We start from the raw sequence: 24132 nt of genomic DNA, 5'->3' as shown, positions 1-24132 counted from the left end.
TACATCTTCACCGCTATCTGTATAAACATGGAAATATCTACACCGCTATCTGTATGAACATGGAAATATCTACACCGCTATCTGTTTGAAGATGGAAATACATACACCGCAATCTGCATGAAAATGGAAATATCTACACAGCTATCTGCATATACATGGAAATATCTACACAGCTATCTCTTTACACATGGAAATAACTACACCGCTATCTGTATGAACATGGAAATATCTACACCGCCATCTGTATTAACATGGAAATATCTGCACCGCCATCTGTATGAACATATAAATATCTACACCGCCATCTGTATTAAGATGGAGATATCTACACCGCTATCTGAATAAACATGTAAATATCTACATCGCTATCTGTATAAACATGGAAATATCTACAACGCTATCTGTGTAACCATGGAAATATCTACACCGCTATCTGTATGAACATGGAAATATCTACACCGCGATCTGTATGAACACGGAAATATCTACACCGCTCTCTGTTTGAACATGGAAATATCTACACCGCTATCTGTATGAACACTGAAATATCTACACCGCTATCTGTTTGAACATGGAAATATCTAAACCGCTATCTGCATGAAAATCGAAATATATACACAGCTATCTGCATATACATGGAAATATCTACACAGCTATCTCTTTACACATGGAAATAACTACACCGCTATCTGTATGAACATGGAAATAACTTCACCGCCCTCTGTATGAACATGGATATATCTACACAGCCATCTGGATGAACATGGAAATATCTACACCGCTATCTGTATGAACATGGAAATATCTACACCGCTATCTGTGTAAACATGCATACATCTTCACCGCTATCTGTAAAAACTTGGAAATATCTACACTGCTATCTGTATGAACATGGAAATATCTACACCGCTATCTGTTTGAACATGGAAATATCTACACGGCTATCTGCATGAAAATGGAAATATCTACACAGCGATATGCATATACATGGAAATATCTACAAAGCTATCTCTTTACACATGGAAATAAGTACAGCGATATCTCTATAAACATGGAAATAGCTACACCGCCATCTGTATGAACATGGAAATATCTGCACCGCGATCTGTATGAACATTTAAATATCTACACCGCCATCTATATTAAGATGGAGATATCAACACCGCAATCTGTATAAACCTGGAAATATCTACACCGCTATCTGTATAAACATGGAAATATCTACACCGCAATCTGTATGAACATGGAAATATCTACACCGCTACCTATATAAACATTTAAATATCAGCACCGCTATCTGTATGAACATGGAAATATCTACACCGCTATCTCTATGAACATGGAAATATCTACACCGCTATCTGTATGAACATGGGAATATCTGCACCGCTATCTGTTTGAAAATGGAAATATCTACACCGCTATGTGCATGAAAATGGAAATATCTACACTGCTATCTGCATATACATTTAAATATCTACACAGCTATCTCTTTACACATGGAAAAAACTACACCGCTATCTGTATGAACATGGAAATATCTACACCGCCATCTGTATGAACATGGAAATATCTGCACCGCCATCTGTATGAACATATAAATATCTACACCGCCATCTGTATTAAGATGGAGATATCTACACTGCTATCTGTATAAACATGGAAATATCTACACCGCCATCTGTACGAACATATTAATATCTACACCACCATCTGTATTAAGAAGGAAATATCTAAACCGCTATCTGTATAAACATGGAAATATCTACACAGCTGCCTGTATAAACATGGAAATATCAGCACCGCTATCTGTATGAACATGGAAATAGCTACACCGCTATCTGTATTAACGTGGAAATAGCTACACCGCTATCTGTATAAACATGGAAATTTCTACACCGCTACCTGTATAAACATGGAAATATCAGCACCGCGATCTGTAGGAACATGGAAATATCTACACCGCTATCTGTACGAACATGGAAATATCTACACCGCTATCTGTATGAACATGGAAATAGCTACAACGCTATCTGTATGAACATGGAAATATCTACACCGCTATCTGTTTGAACATGGAAATATCTACACCGCTATCTGCATGAAAATGGAAATATCTACACTGCTATCTGCATATACATGGAAATATCTACACAGCTATCTCTTTACACATGGAAATAACTACACCGCTATCTGTATGAACATGGAAATATCTACACCGCCATGTGTATGTAGATGGAAATATCTGCACCGCCATCTGTATGAACATATAAATATCTACACCGCCATCAGTATTAAGATGGAGATATCTACACCGCTATCTGTATAAACATGGAAATATCTACACCGCTATCTGCATAAACATGGAAATATCTACACCGCTATCTGTAAAAACATGGAAATATCTACACCGCTACCTGTATAAACATGGAAATATAAGCACCGCTATCTGTATGAGCATGGAAATATCTACACCGCTATCTGTATGAACATGGAAATATCTACACCGCTATCTGTTTGAAGATGGAAATATATACACCGCTACCTGCATGAAAATGGAAATATCTACACAGCTATCTGCATATACATGGCAATATCTACACAGGTATCTCTTTACACATGTAAATAACTACACCGCTATCTGTATGAACATGGAAATGTCTGCACCGCCATCTGTATGAACATATAAATATCTACATCGCCATCTGTATGAACATGGAAATATCTACACCGCTATCTGTATGAACATGGAAATATCTACACCGTTATCTGTATGAACATGGAAATAACTACACCGCTATCTGTTTGAACATGGAAATATCTACACTGCTGTCTGCATGAAAATCGAAATGTCTACACAGCTATCTGCAAATACATGGAAATATCTACACAGCTATCTCTTAACACATGGAAATAACTACACCGCTATCTCCATAAAGATAGAAATATCTACACCGCCATCTGTATGAACATGGAAATATCTGCACCGCCATCTGTATGAACATATAAATATCTACACCGCCATCTGTATTAAGAAGGAAATATCTAAACCGCTATCTGTATGAACATTGAAATATCTACACCGCTATCTGTATGAACATGGAAATATCTACACCGCTATCTGTGTAAACATGCATACATCTTCACCGCTATCTGTATAAACATGGAAATGTCTACAAGGCTATCTGTAGGAACATGGAAATATCTACACCGCTATCTGTACGAACATGGAAATATCTAAACCGCTATCTGCATGAAAATAGAAATATCTACACAGCTATCTGCATATACATGGAAATATCTACACAGGTATCTCTTTACACATGGAAATAACTACACCGCTATCTGTATGAACATGGAAATATCTGCCCCGCCATCTGTATGAACACATAAATATCTACACCGCCATCTGTATTAGGATGGAGATACCTACACCGCTATCTGTATAAACATGGAAATATCTACACCACTATCTGTATAAACATGGAAATATCTACACCGCTATCTGTATAAACATGGAAATATCAGCACCGCTATCTGTATGAACATGGAAATATCAGCCCCTCTATCTGTATGAACACGGAAGTATCTACACCGCTATCTGTATGAACATGGAAATATCTACACCGCTATCTGTATGAACACGGAAATATCTACACCGCTATCTGGTTAAACATGGAAATATCTAAACCGCTATCTGCATGAAAATGGAAATATATACACAGCTATCTGCATATACATGGAAATATCTACACAGCTATCTCTTTACACATGGAAATAACTACACCGCTATCTGTATGAACATGGAAATATGTTCACCGCCATCTGTATGAACATGGATATATCTACACAGCCATCTGTATGAACATGGAAATATCTACACCGTTATCTGTTTAAACATGCATACATCTTCACCGCTATCTGTAAAAACATGGAAATATCTACACTGCTATCTGTATGAACATGGAGATATCTACACCGCTATCTGTTTGAACATGGAAATATCTACACCGCTATCTGCATGAAAATGGAAATATCTACACAGCGATCTGCATATACATGGAAATATCTACAAAGCTATCTCTTTACACATGGAAATAAGTACAGCGCTATCTCTATAAACATGGAAATAGCTACTCCGCCATCTGTATGAACATGGAAATATCTACACCGCCGTCTGTATGAACATTTAAATATCTACACCGCCATCTATATTAAGATGGAGATATCTACACCTCTATCTGTATAAACATGGAAATATCTACACCGCTATCTGTATAAACATGGAAATATCTACACCGCAATCTGTATAAACATGGAAATATCTACACCGCTACCTGTACAAACATGGAAATATCAGCACCGCTATCTGTATGAACATGGAAATATCTACACCGCTGTCTCTATGAACATGGAAATATCTACACCGGTATCTGTATGAACATGGAAATATCTACACCGCTATCTGTTTGAACATGGAAATATCTACACCGCTATCTGCATGAAAATGGAAATATCTACACTGCTATCTGCATATACATTTAAATATCTACACAGCTATCTCTTTACACATGGAAATAACTACACCGCTATCTGTATGAACATGGAAATATCTACACCGCCATCTGTATGAACATGGAAATATCTGCACCGCCATGTCTATGCACATATAAATATCTACACCGCCATCTGTATTAAGTTGGTGATATCTACACTGCTATCTGTATAAACATAGAAATATCTACACCGCCATCTGTACGAACATATAAATATCTACACCACCATCTGTATGAAAATATAAATATCTACACCGCCATCTGTATTTAGAGATATCTCCACTGCTATCTGTATAAACATGGAAATATCTACACCGCTATCTCTATAAACATGGAAATACCTACACCGCCATCTGTATGAACATGGAAATATCTGCACCGCCATCTGTATGAATATATAAATATCTACACCGCCATCTGTATTAAGATGGAGATATCTACACTGCTATCTGTATAAACATAGAAATATCTACACCGCCATCTGTACGAACATATAAATATCTACACCACCATCTGTATGGAAATATAAATATCTACACCGCCATCTGTATTTAGATAGAGATATCTCCACTGCTATCTGTATATACATGGAAATATCTACACCGCTATCTCTATAAACATGGAAATATCTACACCGCCATCTGTATGAACATGGAAATATCTGCACCGCCATCTGTATGAATATATAAATAGCTACACCGCCATCTGTATTAAGATGGAGATATCTACACTGCTATCTGTATAAACATGGAAATACCTACACCGCCATCTGCAGGAACATATAAATATATACGCCGCCATCTGTATTAAGAAGGAAATATCTAAACCGCTATCTGTATAAACATGGAAATATCTACACCGCTGCCTGTATAAACAAGGAAATATCAGCACCGCTATCTGTATTAACATGGAAATATCTACACCGCTATCTGTATGAACATGGAAATATCTACACCGCTATCTGTATGAACATGGAAATAGCTACACCGCTATCTGTATGAACATGGATATATCTACACAGCCATCTGGATGAACATGGAAATATCTACACCGCTATCTCTGTAAACATGCATAGATCTTCACCGCTATCTGTATAAACATGGAAATATCTACACCGCTATCTGTATGAACATGGAAATATCTACACCGCTATCTGTATGAACATGGAAATATCTTCACCGCTATCTGTTTGAACATGGAAATATCTACACCGCTATCTGCATGAAAATGGAAATATCTACACTGCTATCTGCATATACATTTAAATATCTACACAGCTATCTCTTTACACATGGAAATAACTACAACGCTATCTGTATGAACATGGAAATATCTGCACCGCCATCTGTATGAACATATAAATACACCGCCATCTGTATTAAGAAGGAAATATCTAAACCGCTATCTGTATAAACATGGAAATATCTACACCGCTATCTGTATGAACATGGAAATATCTACACCGCTATCTGTATGAACACGGAAATATCTACACCGCTCTCTGTTTGAACATGGAAATATCTACACCGCTATCTGTATGAACACAGAAATATGTACACCGCTATCTGTTTGAACATGGAAATATCTAAACCGCTATCTGCATGAAAATGGAAATATATACACAGCTATCTGCATATACATGGAAATATCTACACTGCTATCTCTTTACACATGGAAATAACTACACCGCTATCTGTATGAACATGGAAATAACTTCACCGCCCTCTGTATGAACATGGATATATCTACACAGACATCTGTATGAACATGGAAATATCTACACCGCCATCTGTATGAACATGGAAATATCTGCACCGCCATCTGTATGAACATATAAATATCTACACCGCCATCTGTATTAAGATGGAGATATCTACACCGCTATCTGAATAAACATGGAAATATCTACATCGCTATCTGTATAAACATGGAAATATCTACAACGCTATCTGTGTAACCATAGAAATATCTACACCGCTATCTGTATGAACATGGAAATATCTACACTGCTATCTGTATGAACATGGAAATATCTGCACCGCCATCTGTATGAACATATAAATATCTACACCGCCATCTGTATTAAGATGGAAATATCTACACCGCTATCTGAATAAACATGGAAATATCTACACCGCTATCTCTGTAAACATGCATAGATCTTCACCGTTATCTGTATAAACATGGAAATATATACACCGCTATCTGTATGAACATGGAAATATCTACACCGCTATCTGTATGAACATGGAAATGTCTACACCGCTATCTGTTTGGACATGGAAATATCTACACCGCTATCTGCCTGAAAATGGAAATATCTACACTGCTATCTGCATATACATTTAAATATCTACACAGGTATCTCTTTACACATGGAAATAACTACACCGCTATCTGTATGAACGTGGAAATATCTACACCGCCATCTGTATGAACATGGAAATATCTACACCACTACCTGTATAAACATGGAAATATCTACACCACTACCTGTATAAACATGGAAATATCAGCACCGCTATCTGTATGAACATGGAAATATCTACACCGCCATCTGTATGAACATGGAAATATCTACACCGCTATCTGTATGAACATGGAAATATCTACACCGCTATCTGTATGAACATGGAAATATCTACACCGCTATCTGTATGAACATGGAAATATCTACACCGCTATCTGTATGAACATGGAAATATCTACACCGCTATCTGTTTGAACATGGAAATATCTACACCGCTGTCTGCATGAAAATGGAAATATCTACACAGCTATCTGCATATACATGGAAATATCTACACAGCTATCTCTTAACACATGGAAATAACTACACTGCTATCTCTATAAACATGGAAATATCTACACCGCCATCTGTATGAACATGTAAATATCTGCACCGCCATCTGTATGAACATATAAATATCTACACCGCCATCTGTATTAAGAAGGAAATATCTAAACCGCTGTCTGTATGAACTTTGAAATATCTACACCGCTATCTGTATGAACATGGAAATATCTACACCGCTATCTGTGTAAACATGCATACATCTTCACCGCTATCTGTATAAACATGGAAATGTCTACAAGGTTATCTGTATGAACATGGAAATATCTACACCGCTATCTGTACGAACATGGAAATATCTAAACCGCTATCTGCATGAAAATAGAAATATCTACACAGCTATCTGCATATACATGGAAATATCTACACAGCTATCTCTTTACACATGGAAATAACTACACCGCTATCTGTATGAACATGGAAATATCTGCACCGCCATCTGTATGAACACATAAATATCTACACCGCCATCTGTATTAAGACGGAGATAGCAACAACGCTATCTGTATAAACATGGAAATATCTACACCGCTATCTGTATAAACATGGAAATATCTACACCGCTATCAGTATAATCATGGAAATATCAGCACCGCTATCTGTATGAATATGGAAATATCAGCCCCTCTATCTGTATGGAAATGGAAGTATCTACACCGCTATCTGTATGAACATGGAAATATCTACACCGCGATCTGTATGAACACGGAAATATCTACACCGCTCTCTGTTTGAACATGGAAATATCTACACCGCTATCTGTATGAACACAGAAATATCTACACCGCTATGTGTTTGAACATGGAAATATCTAAACCGCTATCTGTATGAACATATAAATATCTACACCGCCATCTGTATTAAGATGGAGATATCTACACTGCTATCTGTATAAACATGGAAATATCTACACCGCTATCTGTATAAACATGGAAATATCTACACCGCTATCTGTATAAACATGGAAATATCTACACCACTACCTGTATAAACATGGAAATATCAGCACCGCTATCTGTATGAACATGGAAATATCTACACCGCCATCTGTATGAACATGGAAATATCTACACCGCTATCTGTATGAACATGGAAATATCTACACCGCTATCTGTATGAACATGGAAATATCTACACCGCTATCTGTTTGAACATGGAAATATCTACACCGCTGTCTGCATGAAAATGGGAATATCTACACAGCTATCTGCATATACATGGAAATATCTACACAGCTATCTCTTAACACATGGAAATAACTACACCGCTATCTCTAAACATGGAAATATCTACACCGCCATCTGTATGAACATGGAAATATCTGCACCGCCATCTGTATGAACATATAAATATCTACACCGCCATCTGTATTAAGAAGGAAATATCTAAACCGCTGTCTGTATGAACTTTGAAATATCTACACAGCTATCTGCATATACATGGAAATATCTACACAGCTATCTCTTTACACATGGAAATAACTACACCGCTGTATCTATAAACATGGAAATATCTACACCACCATCTGTATGAACATATAAATACACCGCCATCTGTATTAAGAAGGAAATATCTAAACCGCTATCTGTATAAACATGGAAATATCTACACCGCTATCTGTATGAACATGGAAATATCTACACCGCTATCTGTATGAACACGGAAATATCTACACCGCTCTCTGTTTGAACATGGAAATATCTACACCGCTATCTGTATGAACACAGAAATATGTACACCGCTATCTGTTTGAACATGGAAATATCTAAACCGCTATCTGCATGAAAATGGAAATATATACACAGCTATCTGCATATACATGGAAATATCTACACAGCTATCTCTTTACACATGGAAATAACTACACCGCTATGTGTATGAACATGGAAATAACTTCACCGCCCTCTGTATGAACATGGATATATCTACACAGACATCTGTATGAACATGGAAATATCTACACCGCCATCTGTATGAACATGGAAATATCTGCACCGCCATCTGTATGAACATATAAATATCTACACCGCCATCTGTATTAAGATGGAGATATCTACACCGCTATCTGAATAAACATGGAAATATCTACATCGCTATCTGTATAAACATGGAAATATCTACAACGCTATCTGTGTAACCATAGAAATATCTACACCGCTATCTGTATGAACATGGAAATATCTACACTGCTATCTGTATGAACATGGAAATATCTGCACCACCATCTGTATGAACATATAAATATCTACACCGCCATCTGTATTAAGATGGAAATATCTACACCGCTATCTGAATAAACATGGAAATATCTACACTGCTATCTCTGTAAACATGCATAGATCTTCACCGCTATCTGTATAAACATGGAAATATATACACCGCTATCTGTATGAACATGGAAATATCTACACCGCTATCTGTATGAACATGGAAATGTCTACACCGCTATCTGTTTGAACATGGAAATATCTACACCGCTATCTGCCTGAAAATGGAAATATCTACACTGCTATCTGCATATACATTTAAATATCTACACAGGTATCTCTTTACACATGGAAATAACTACACCGCTATCTGTATGAACGTGGAAATATCTACACCGCCATCTTTATGAACATGGAAATATCTGCACCGCCATCTGTATGAACATATAAATATCTACACCGCCATCTGTATTAAGATGGAGATATCTACACTGCTATCTGTATAAACATGGAAATATCTACACCGCTATCTGTATAAACATGGAAATATCTCCACCACTATCTGTATAAACATGGAAATATCTACACCACTACCTGTATAAACATGGAAATATCAGCACCGCTATCTGTATGAACATGGAAATATCTACACCGCCATATGTATGAACATGGAAATATCTACACCGCTATCTGTATGAACATGGAAATATCTACACCGCTATCTGTATGAACATGGAAATATCTACACCGCTATCTGTTTGAACATGGAAATATCTACACCGCTGTCTGCATGAAAATGGAAATATCTACACAGCTATCTGCATATACATGGAAATATCTACACAGCTATCTCTTAACGCATGGAAATAACTACACCGCTATCTCTATAAACATGGAAATATCTACACCGCCATCTGTATGAACATGGAAATATCTGCACCGCCATCTGTATGAACATATAAATATCTACACCGCCATCTGTATTAAGAAGGAAATATCTAAACCGCTGTCTGTATGAACTTTGAAATATCTACACCGCTATCTGTATGAACATGGAAATATCTACACCGCTATCTGTGTAAACATGCATACATCTTCACCGCTATCTGTATAAACATGGAAATGTCTACAAGGCAATCTGTATGAACATGGAAATATCTACACCGCTATCTGTACGAACATGGAAATATCTAAACCGCTATCTGCATGAAAATAGAAATATCTACACAGCTATCTGCATATACATGGAAATATCTACACAGCTATCTCTTTACACATGGAAATAACTACACCGCTGTATCTATAAACATGGAAATATCTACACCACCATCTGTATGAACATATAAGTACACCGCCATCTGTATTAAGAAGGAAATATCTAAACCGCTATCTGTATAAACATGGAAATATCTACACCGCTATCTGTATGAACATGGAAATATCTACACCGCTATCTGTATGAACACGGAAATATCTACACCGCTCTCTGTTTGAACATGGAAATATCTACACCGCTATCTGTATGAACACAGAAATATGTACACCGCTATCTGTTTGAACATGGAAATATCTAAAACGCTATCTGCATGAAAATGGAAAAATACACAGCTATCTGCATATACATGGAAATATCTACACAGCTATCTCTTTACACATGGAAATAACTACACCGCTATCTGTATGAACATAGAAATAACTTCACCGCCCTCTGTATGAACATGGATATATCTACACAGACATCTGGATGAACATGGAAATATCTACACCGCTCTCTGTATGAACATGGAAATATCTACACCGCTATCTGTGTAAACATGCATACATCTTCACCGCTATCTGTAAAAACATGGAAATATCTACACTGCTATCTGTATGAACATGGAAATATCTACACCGCTATCTGTTTGAACATGGAAATATCCACACGGCTATCTGCATGAAAATGGAAATATCTACACAGCGATCTGCATATACATGGAAATATCTACAAAGCTATCTCTATACACATGGAAATAAGTACAGTGATATCTCTATAAACACGGAAATAGCTACACCGCCATCTGTATGAACATGGAAATATCTGCACCGCCATCTGTATGAACATTTAAATATCTACACCGCCATCTAAATTAAGATGGAGATATCAACACCGCTATCTGTATAAACCTGGAAATATCTACACCGCTATCTGTATAAACATGGAAATATCTACACCGCAATCTGCATGAACATGGAAATATCTACACCGCTACCTGTATAAACATTTAAATATCAGCACCGCTATCTGTATGAACATGGAAATATCTACACCGCTATCTCTATGAACATGGAAATATCTACACAGCTATCTGTATGAACATGGGAATATCTGCACCGCTATCTGTTTGAACATGGAAATATCTACACCGCTATGTGCATGAAAATGGAAATATCTACACTGCTATCTGCATATACATTTAAATATCTACACAGCTATCTCTTTACACATGGAAAAAACTACACCGCTATCTGTATGAACATGGAAATATCTGCACCGCCATCTGTATGAACACATAAATATCTACACCGCCATCTGTATTAAGATGGAGATAGCAACACCGCTATCTGTATAAACATGGAAATATCTTCACCGCTATCTGTATAAACATGGAAATATCTACACCGCTATCAGTATAATCATGGAAATATCAGCACCGCTATCTGTATGAATATGGAAATAGCCCCTCTATCTGTATGGACATGGAAGTATCTACACCGCTATCTGTATGAACATGGAAATATCTACACCGCGATCTGTATGAACACGGAAATATCTACACCGCTCTCTGTTTGAACATGGAAATATCTACACCGCTATCTGTATGAACACAGAAATATCTACACCGCTATCTGTTTGAACATGGAAATATCTAAACCGCTATCTGCATGAAAATGGAAATATATACACAGCTATCTGCATATACATGGAAATATCTACACAGCTATCTCTTTACACTTGGAAATAACTACACCGCTATCTGTATGAACATGGAAATAACTTCACCGCCCTCTGTATGAACATGGATATATCTACACAGCCATCTGGATGAACATGGAAATATCTACACCGCTCTCTGTATGAACATGGAAATATCTACACCGCTATCTGTGTAAACATGCATACATCTTCACCGCTATCTGTAAAAACATGGAAATATCTACACTGCTATCTGTATGAACATGGAAATATCTACACCGCTATCTGTTTGAACATGGAAATATCTACACGGCTATCTGCATGAAAATGGAAATATCTACACAGCGATCTGCATATACATGGAAATATCTACACAGGTATCTCTTTACACATGTAAATAACTACACCGCTATCTGTATGAACATGGAAATGTCTGCACCGCCATCTGTATGAACATATAAATATCTACACCGCCATCTGTATTAAGATGGAGATATCTACACCGCTATCTGTATAAACATGGAAATATCTACACCGCTATCTGTATAAACATGGAAATATCTACACCACTACCTGTATAAACATGGAAATATCAGCACCGCCATCTGTATGAACATGGAAATATCTACACCGCCATCTGTATGAACATGGAAATATCTACACCGCTATCTGTATGAACATGGAAATATCTACACCGTTATCTGTATGAACATGGAAATATCTACACCGCTATCTGTTTGAACATGGAAATATCTACACCGCTGTCTGCATGAAAATGGAAATATCTACACAGCTATCTGCCAATACATGGAAATATCTACACAGCTATCTCTTAACACATGGAAATAACTACACCGCTATCTCCATAAACATAGAAATATCTACACCGCCATCTGTATGAACATGGAAATATCTGCACCGCCATCTGTATGAACATATAAATATCTACACCGCCATCTGTATTAAGAAGGAAATATCTAAACCGCTATCTGTATGAACATTGAAATATCTACACCGCTATCTGTATGAACATGGAAATATCTACACTGCTATCTGTGTAAACATGCATACATCTTCACCGCTATCTGTGTAAACTTGGAAATGTCTACAAGGCTATCTGTATGAACATGGAAATATCTACACCGCCATCTGTATGAACATGGAAATATCTGCACCGTCATCTGTATGAACATATAAATATCTTCACCGCCATCTGTATTAAGATGGAGATATCTACACTGCTATCTGTATAAACGTGGAAATATCTACACCGCCATCTGTACGAACATATAAATATCTACACCGCCATCTGTATGAAAATATAAATATCTACAACGACATCTGTATTTAGATAGAGATATCTCCACTGCTATCTGTATAAACCTTGAAATATCTACACCGCTATCTGTATAAACATGGAAATATCTACACCGCTACCTGTATAAACATGGAAATATCAGCACCGCTATCGGTATGAACATGGAAATATCTACACCGCTATCTGTATGAACATGGATATATCTACACCGCTATCTGTATGAACATGGAAATATCTTTACCGCCATCTGTATGAAAATGGATATATCTACACAGCCATCTGTATGAACGTAGAAATATCTACACCGCTATCTGTAGGAACATGGAAATATCTTCACCGCTATCAGTATGAACATGGAAATATCTTCACCGCCATCTGTATGAAAATGGATATGGCTACACAGCCATCTGGATGAACATGGAAATATCTACACCGCGATCTGTATGAACATGGAAATATCTACACCGCTATCTGTGTAAACATGCATACACCTTCACCCCTCTCTGTATAACCATGGAAATACCTACACCGCTATCTGTATGAACATGGAAATATCTACACCGCTATCTGTTTGAACATGGAAATATCTAAACCGCTATCTGCATGAAAATGGAAATATCTACACAGCTATCTGCATATACATGGAAAAATCTACACAGCTATCTCTTTACATGTGGAAATAACTACACCGCTATCTGTATGAACATGGAAATATCTTCACCGCCATCTGTATGAACATGGACATATCTACACAGCCATCTGGATGAACATGGAAATATCTACACCGCTATCTGTATGAAGATGGAAATATCTACAACGCTATCTGTGTAAACATGCATACATCTTCACCGCTATCTATATAAACATGGAAATATCTACACCGCTATCTGTATGAACATGGAAATATCTACACCGCTATCTGTTTGAACATGGAAATATCTACACCGCTATCTGCATGAAAATGGAAATATCTACACAGCGATCTGCATATACATGGAAATATCTACAAAGCTATCTCTTTACACATGGAAATAACTACAGCGCTATCTCTATAAACATACAAATATCTAAACCGCCATCTGTGTGAACATGGAAATATCTGCACCGCCATCTGTATGAACATATAAATATCTACACCGCCATCTATATTAAGATGGAGATATCTACACTGCTATCTGTATAAACTTGGAAATATCTACACCGCTATCTGTACAAACATGGAAATATCTACACCGCAATCTGTATAAACATGGAAATATCTACACCGCTACCTGTATAAACATGGAAATATCAGCACCGCTATCTGTATGAACATGGAAATATCTACACCGCTATCTGAACATGGAAATATCTACACCGCTATCTGCATGAAAATGGAAATATCTACACAGCTATCTGCATATACATGGAAATATCTACGCAGCTATCTCTTTACACATGGAAATAACTACACCGCTATCTCTATAAACATGGAAATATCTACACCGCCATCTGTAGGAACATGGAAATATCGGCACCGCCATCTGTATGAACATATAAATATCTACACCGCCAACTGCATAAAGAAGGAGATATCTACACCGCTATCTGTATAAACATGGAAATATTTACACCGCTATCTGTATAAAGATGGAAATATCTACACCGCTATCTGTATAAACATGGAAATATCTACACCGCTACCTGTATAAACATGGAAATATCAGCACCGCTATCGGTATGAACATGGAAATATCTACACCGCTATCTGTATGAACATGGAAATATCTTCAACGCCATCTGTATTAAGATGGATATATCTACACAGCCATCTGTATGAACATGGAAATATCTACACAGCTATCTGTATGAACATGGAAATATCTACACCGCTATCTGTATGAACATGGAAATATCTTCACAGCCATCTGTATGAACATGGATATGTCTACACATCCATCTGGATGAACATGGAAAAAACTACACCGCGATCTGTATGAACATGGGAATACCTACACCGCTATCTGTGTAAACATGCATACACCTTCACCGCTATCTGTATAAACATGGAAATATCTACACCGCTATCTGTATGAACGGAAATATCTACACCGCTATCTGTTTGAACATGGAAATATCTAAACCGCTATCTGCATGAAAATGGAAATATCTACACAGCTATCTGCATATACATGGAAATAACTACACAGCTATCTCTTTACACATGGAAATAACTACACCGCTATCTGTATGAACATGGAAATATCTTCACCGCCATCTGTATGAACATGGATATACCTACACAGCCCTCTGGATGAACATGGAAATATCTACACCGCTATCTGTATGAAGATGGAAATATCTACACCGCTATCTGTGTAAACATGCATACTTCTTCACCGCTATCTGAATAAACATGGAAATATCTACACTGTCATCTGCATGAAAATGCAAATATCTACACTGCTATCAGTTTGAACATGGAAATATCTACACCGCTATCTGCATGAAAATGGAAATATCTACACAGCGATCTGCATATACATGGAAATATCTACACAGCTATCTATTTACACATGGAAATAGCTACACCGCTATCTGAACATGGAAATATCCACACCGCCATCTGTATGAACATGGAAATATCTACACCGCCATCTGTATGAACATGGAAATATCTGCAATGACAGCTGTATGAACATATAAATATCTACACCGCCATCTATATTAAGATGGAGATATCTACACCGCTATCTTTATAAACTTGGAAATATCTACACCGCTATCTGTATAAACATGGAAATATCTACACTGCAATCTGTATAAACATGGAAATATCTACACAGCCATCTGGATGAACATGGAAACATCTACACCGCTATATGTATGAACATGGAAATAGCTACACCGCTATCTGTACGAACATGGAAATAGCTACACCGCTATCTGTATGAACATGGAAATATCTAACCGCTATCTGTATGAACATGGAAATATCTTCATCGCCATCTGTACGAACATGGGTATGTCTACACAGCCATCTGGATGAACATGGAAATATCTACACCGCTATCTGTATGGAAATGGAAATATCTACACCGCTATCTGTGTAAACATGCATAAATCTTCACCGCTATCTGTATAAACATGGCAATATCTACACCGCCATCTGTATGAACATGGAAATATCTGAACCGCCATCTCTATGAACATATAAATATCTGCACCGCCATCTGTATTAAGATGGAGATATCTACACCGCTATCTGTATAAACATGGAAATATCTACACCGCTTTCTGTATAAACATGGAAATATCAGCACCGCTATCTGTATGAACATGGAAATATCTACACCGCTATCTGTATACACATGGAAATATCTACACCGCTATCTGTATAAACGTGGAAATATCTGCACCGCTATCTGTATGAACATGGAAATATCTACACCGCTATCTTTATGAACATGGAAATATCTACACCGATATCTGTATGAACATGGATATATCTTCACCGCCATCTGTATGATCATGGATATATCTACACAGCCATCTGGGTGAACATGGAAATATCTACACCACTATCTGTATGAACTTGGAAATATCTACACCGCTATCTGTGTAAACATGCATACATCTGCACCGCTATCTGTATAAACATGGAAATATCTACACCGCTATCTGTATAAGCAGGGAAATATGTACACCACTACCTGTATAAACATGGAAATATCTGCACCGCTATCTGTATGAACATGGAAATATCTACACAGCCATCGGGATGAATATGGAAATATCAGCACCGCTATCTGTATGAACATGGATATGTCTACACAGCCATCTGGATGAACATGGAAACATCTACACCGCTATCTGTATGAACATGGAAATATCTACACCGCTACCTGTGTAAACAAGCATACATCTTCACCGCTATCTGTATAAACATGGAAATATCTACACCGCTATCTGTATGAACATGGAAATATCTACACCGCTATCTGTTTGAGCATGGAAATATCTACACCGCTATCTGCATGAAAATGGAAATATCTACACAGCTATCTGCATATACGTGGAAATATCTACAAAGCTATCTCTTTACACATGGAAATAACTACACTGATATCTCTATAAACATGGAAATATCTACACCGCCATCTGTATGAACATGGAAATATCAGCACCGCTATCTGAACAAGGATATGTCTACACAGCCATCTGGATGAACATGGAAATATCTACACCGCTATCTGTATGAACATGGAAATATCTACACCGCTATCTGTGTAAACAAGCATACATCTTCACCGCTATCTGTATAAACATGGAAATATCTACACCGCTATCTGTATGAACATGGAATTATCTACACCGCTATCTGTTTGAGCATGGAAATATCTACACCGCTATCTGCATGAAAATGGAAATATCTACACAGCTATCTGCATATACATGGAAATATCTACAAAGCTATCTCTTTACACATGGAAATAACTACACCGATATCTCTATAAACATGGAAATATCTACACCGCCATCTGTATGAACATGGAAATATCAGCACCGCTATCTGTATGAACATGGAAATAACTACACAGCCATCTGGATGAACATGGAAATATCTACACCGCTATCTGTATGAACATGGAAATAGCTACACCGCTATCTGTATGAACATGGAAATATCTACACCTCAATCTGTATGAACATGGAAATATCTACACCGCTATCTGTATGAACATGGAAATATCTACACAGCTATCTGTATAAACATGGAAACATCTACACCGCTATCTGTATAAACATGGAAATATCTACACCGCTATCTGTATGAACATGGAAATATCTTCACCGCTATCTGTTTCAGCATGGAAATATCTACACAATTATCTGCATGAAAATGGAAATATCTACACAGCTATCTGCATATACATGGAAATATCTACAAAGCTATCTCTTTACACATGGAAATAACTACACCTATATCTCTATAAACATGGAAATGTCTACACCGCCATCTGTATGAACGTGGAAATATCTGAACCGCCATCTGTATGAACATACAAATATCTGCACCGCCATCTGTATTAAGATGGAGATATCTACACCGCTATCTGTATAAACATGGAAATATCTACACCGCTATCTGTATGAGCATGGAAATATCTACACCTCTATCTCTATGAACATGGAAATTTCTACACCACTATCTATATGAACATGGAAATAGCTGCACCGCTATCTGTATGAACATGGAAATATCTACACCACTACCTGTATGAACATGGAAATATCTACACCGCTATCTGTATGAACTTGGATATATCTACACAGCCATCTGGATGAACACGGAAATATCTACACCGCTATCCGTATGAACATGGAAATATCTACACTGCTATCTGTGTAAATATGCATACATCTTCACCGCAATCTGTATAAACATGGAAATATCTACACCGCTATCTGTATGAACATGGAAATATCTACACCGCTATCTGAACATGGAAATATGTACACCGCTATCTGCATGAAAGTGGAAATATCTTCACCGCTATCTGTATGAACATGGAAATATCTTCACCGCCATCTGTACGAACATGGGTATGTCTACACAGCCATTTGGATGAACATGGAAATATCTACAACGCTATTTGTATGAAAATGGAAATATCTACACCGCTATCTGTGTAAACATGCATACATCTTCACCGCTGTCTGTATAAACATGGAAATATCTAAACCGCTATCTGTATGAACATGGAAATATCTACACCGCTATCTGTTTCAGCATGGAAATATCTACACCGCTGTCTGCATGAAAATGGAAATATCTACACAGCTATCTGCATATACATGGAATTATCTACAAAGCTATCTCTTTACACATGGAAATAACTACACCGCTATCTCTATAAACATGGAAATATCTACACCGCCATCTGTATGAACTTGGAAATATCTGCACCGCCATCTGTATGAACATAAAAATATCTGCACCGCAATCTGTATTGAGATGGAGATATCTACACCGCTATCTGTACAAACATGGAAATATCTACACCGCTATCTGTATAAACATGGAAATATCTACACCGCTATCTGTATAAACATGGAAATATCTACACCGCTATCTGTATAAACATGGAAATATCTACACCGCTACCTGTATAAACATGGAAATATCAGCACCGCAATCTGTATTAACCTGGAAATATCTACACCGCTATCTGTATGAACATAGAAATATCTACACCGCTATCTGTATGAACATGGAAATAGCTACAACGCTATCTGTATGAACATGGAAATATCTACACCACTATGTGTATGAACATGGAAATATCTACACTGCTATCTGTATGAACATGGAAATATATTCACCGCCTTCTGTATGAACATGGATATATCTACACAGCCATCTGGATGAACATGGAAATATCTACACTGCTATCTGTATGAACATGGAAATATCTACACCGGTATCTGTGTAAACATGCATACATCTTCACCGCTATCTGTATAAACATGGAAATATCTACACCGCTATCTGTATGAACATGGAAATATCTACACCGCAATCTGTTTGAACATGGAAATATCTACACCGCTATCTGCATGAAAATGGAGATATCTACTCAGCTATCTGCATATACATGGAAATATCTACAAAGCTATTTCTTTACACATGGAAATAACTACACCGCTATCTCTATAAACATGGAAATATGTACACCGCCATCTGTATGAACATGGAAATATCTGCACCGTCATCTGTATGAAGATATAAATATCTACACCGCCATCTGTATTAAGATGGAGATATCTACACCGCCAGCTGTGTAAACATGGAAATATCTACACCGCTATCTGTATAAACATGGAAATATCTACACCGCTATCTGTATGACCATGGAAATATTTACACCGCTACCTGTATAAACATGGAAATATCAGCACCGCTATCTGTATGAACATGGAAATATCTACACAGCCATCTGGATGAACATGGAAATATCTACACCGCTATCTGTATGAACATGGAAATAGCTACACCGCTATCTGTATGAACATGGAAATATCTACACCGCTATCTGTATGAACATGGAAATATCTGCACCGCTATCTGTATGAACATGGAAATATCTACACCGCTATCTGTATGAACATGGAAATATCTACACCGCTATCTGTATGAACATGGAAATATCTACACCACTATCTGTATAAACATGGAAATATCAGCACCTCAATCTGTATGAACATGGAAATATCTACACCGCTATCTTTATGAACATGGAAATATCTACACAGATATCTGTATGAACATGGAAATATCTTCACCGCCATCTGTATGAACAAAGATATATCTACACAGCCATCTGGATGAACATGGAAATATCTACACCAATATCTGTATGAACATGGAAATATCTACACCGCTATCTGTGTAAACATGCATATATCTTCATCGCTATCTGTATAAACATGGAAATATCTACACCGCTATCTGTATAAGCATGGAAATATGTACACCACTACCTGTATAAACATGGAAATATCAGCACCGCTATCTGTATGAACATGGAAATATCTACACAGCCATCTGGATGAATATGGAAATATCAGCACCGCTATCTGTATGAACATGGATATGTCTACACAGCCATCTGGATGAACATGGAAATATCTACACCGCTACCTGTATGAACCTGGAAATATCTACACCGCTATCCGTGTAAACAAGCATACATCTTCACCGCTATCTGTATAAACATGGAAATATCTACACCGCTATCTGTATGAACATGGAAATATCTACACCGCTATCTGTTTGAGCATGGAAATATCTACACCGCTATCTGCATGAAAATGTTAATATCTACACAGCTATCTGCATATACATGGAAATACCTACAAAGCTATCTATTTACGCATGGAAATAACTACACCGATATCTCTATAAACATGGAAATATCTACACCGCCATCTGTATGAACATGGAAATATCAGCACCGATATCTGTATGAACAAGGATATGTCTACACAGCCATCTGGATGAACATGGAAATATCTACACCGCTATCTGTATGAACATGGAAATATCTAGACCGCTATCTGTGTAAACAAGCATACATCTTCACCGCTATCTGTATAAACATGGAAATATCTACACCGCTATCTGTATGAACATGGAAATATCTACACCGCTATCTGTTTGAGCATGGAAATATCTACACCGCTATCTGCATGAAAATGGAAATATCTACACAGCTATCTGCATATACATGGAAATATCTACAAAGCTATCTATTTACACATGGAAATAACTACACCGATATCTCTATAAACATGGAAATATCTACACCGCCATCTGTATGAACATGGAAATATCAGCACCGCTATCTGTATGAACATGGAAATATCTACACAGCCATCTGGATGAACATGGAAATATCTACACCACTATCTGTATAAGCATGGAAATATGTACACCACTACCTGTATGAACATGGAAATATCAGCACCGCTATCTGTATGAACATGGAAATACCTACACAGCCATCTGGATGAATATGGAAATATCAGCACCGCTACCTGTATGAACATGGATATGTCTACACAGCCATCTGGATGAACATGGAAATATCTACACCGCTACCTGTATGAACATGGAAATATCTACACCGCTATCCGTGTAAACAAGCATACATCTTCACCGCTATCTGTATAAACATGGAAATATCTACACCGCTATCTGTATGAACATGGAAATATCTACACCGCTATCTGTTTGAGCATGGAAATATCTACACCGCTATCTGCATGAAAATGGAAATATCTACACAGCTATCTGCATATACATGGAAATATCTACAAAGCTATCTATTTACACATGGAAATAACTACACCGATATCTCTATAAACATGGAAATATCTACACCGCCATCTGTATGAACATGGAAATATCAGCACCGATATCTGTATGAACAAGGATATGTCTGCACAGCCATCTGGATGAACATGGAAATATCTACACCGCTATCTGTATGAACATGGAAATATCTACACCGCTATCTGTATAAACATGGAAATATCTACACCGCTATCTGTATAAACATGGAAATATCCACACCGCTATCTGTATGAACATGGAAATATCTACACCGCTATCTGAGCACTGAAATATCTACACAGCTATCTGCATGAAAATGGAAATATCTACACAGCTATCTGCATATACATGGAAATATCAATAAAGCTATCTCTTTACACATGGAAATAACTACACCGATATCTCTATAAACATGGAAATATCTACACCGCCATCTGTATGAACATGGAAATATCTGCACCACCATCTGTATGAACATATAAATATCTGCACCGCCATCTGTATTAAGACGGAGATATCTACACCGCTATCTATATAAACATGGAAATATCTACACCGCTATCTGTATGAGCATGGAAATATCTACAGCGCCATCTGTATGAAGATATAAATATCTTCACCGACATCTGTATGAACATGGATATATCTACACAACCATCTGGATGAACATGGAAATATCTACACCGCTATCTGTATGAACATGGAAATATCTACACCGCTATCTGTGTAAACATGCATACATCTTCACCGCTATCTGTATAAACATGGAAATATCTACACCGCTATCTGTATGAACATTAAAATATCTACACCGCTATCTGTTTGATCATGGAAGTATCTACACCGCTATCTGCATGAAAATGGAAATATCTACACAGCTATCTGCATATACATGGAAATATCTACAAAGCTATCTCTTTACACATGGAAATAACTACACCGCTATCTCTCTAAACATGGAAATATCTACACCGCCATCTGTATGAACATGGAAATATCTGAACCACCATCTCTATGAACATATAAATATCTGCACCGCCATCTATATTAAAATGGAGATATCTACACCGCAATCTGTATAAAGATGGAAATATCTACACCGCTATCTGTATAAACATGGAAATATCAGCACCGCTATCTGTATGAACATGGAAATATCTACACCGCTACCTGTATAAACATGGAAATATCTACACCGCTATCTGTATAAACATGGAAATATCACCACCGCTATCTGTATGAACGTGGAAATATCTACACCGCTGTCTTTATGAACATGGAAATATCTACACCGATATCTGTATGAACATGGAAATATCTTCACCGCCATCTGTATTAACATGGATATATCTACACAGCCATC

The sequence above is a fragment of the Gorilla gorilla genome, chromosome 18 (assembly GCF_029281585.2).
Source record: "Gorilla gorilla gorilla isolate KB3781 chromosome 18, NHGRI_mGorGor1-v2.1_pri, whole genome shotgun sequence".
In the NCBI taxonomy this organism is placed as follows: Eukaryota; Metazoa; Chordata; class Mammalia; order Primates; family Hominidae; genus Gorilla; species Gorilla gorilla.
Note: the sequence above shows the minus strand (reverse complement) of the source record.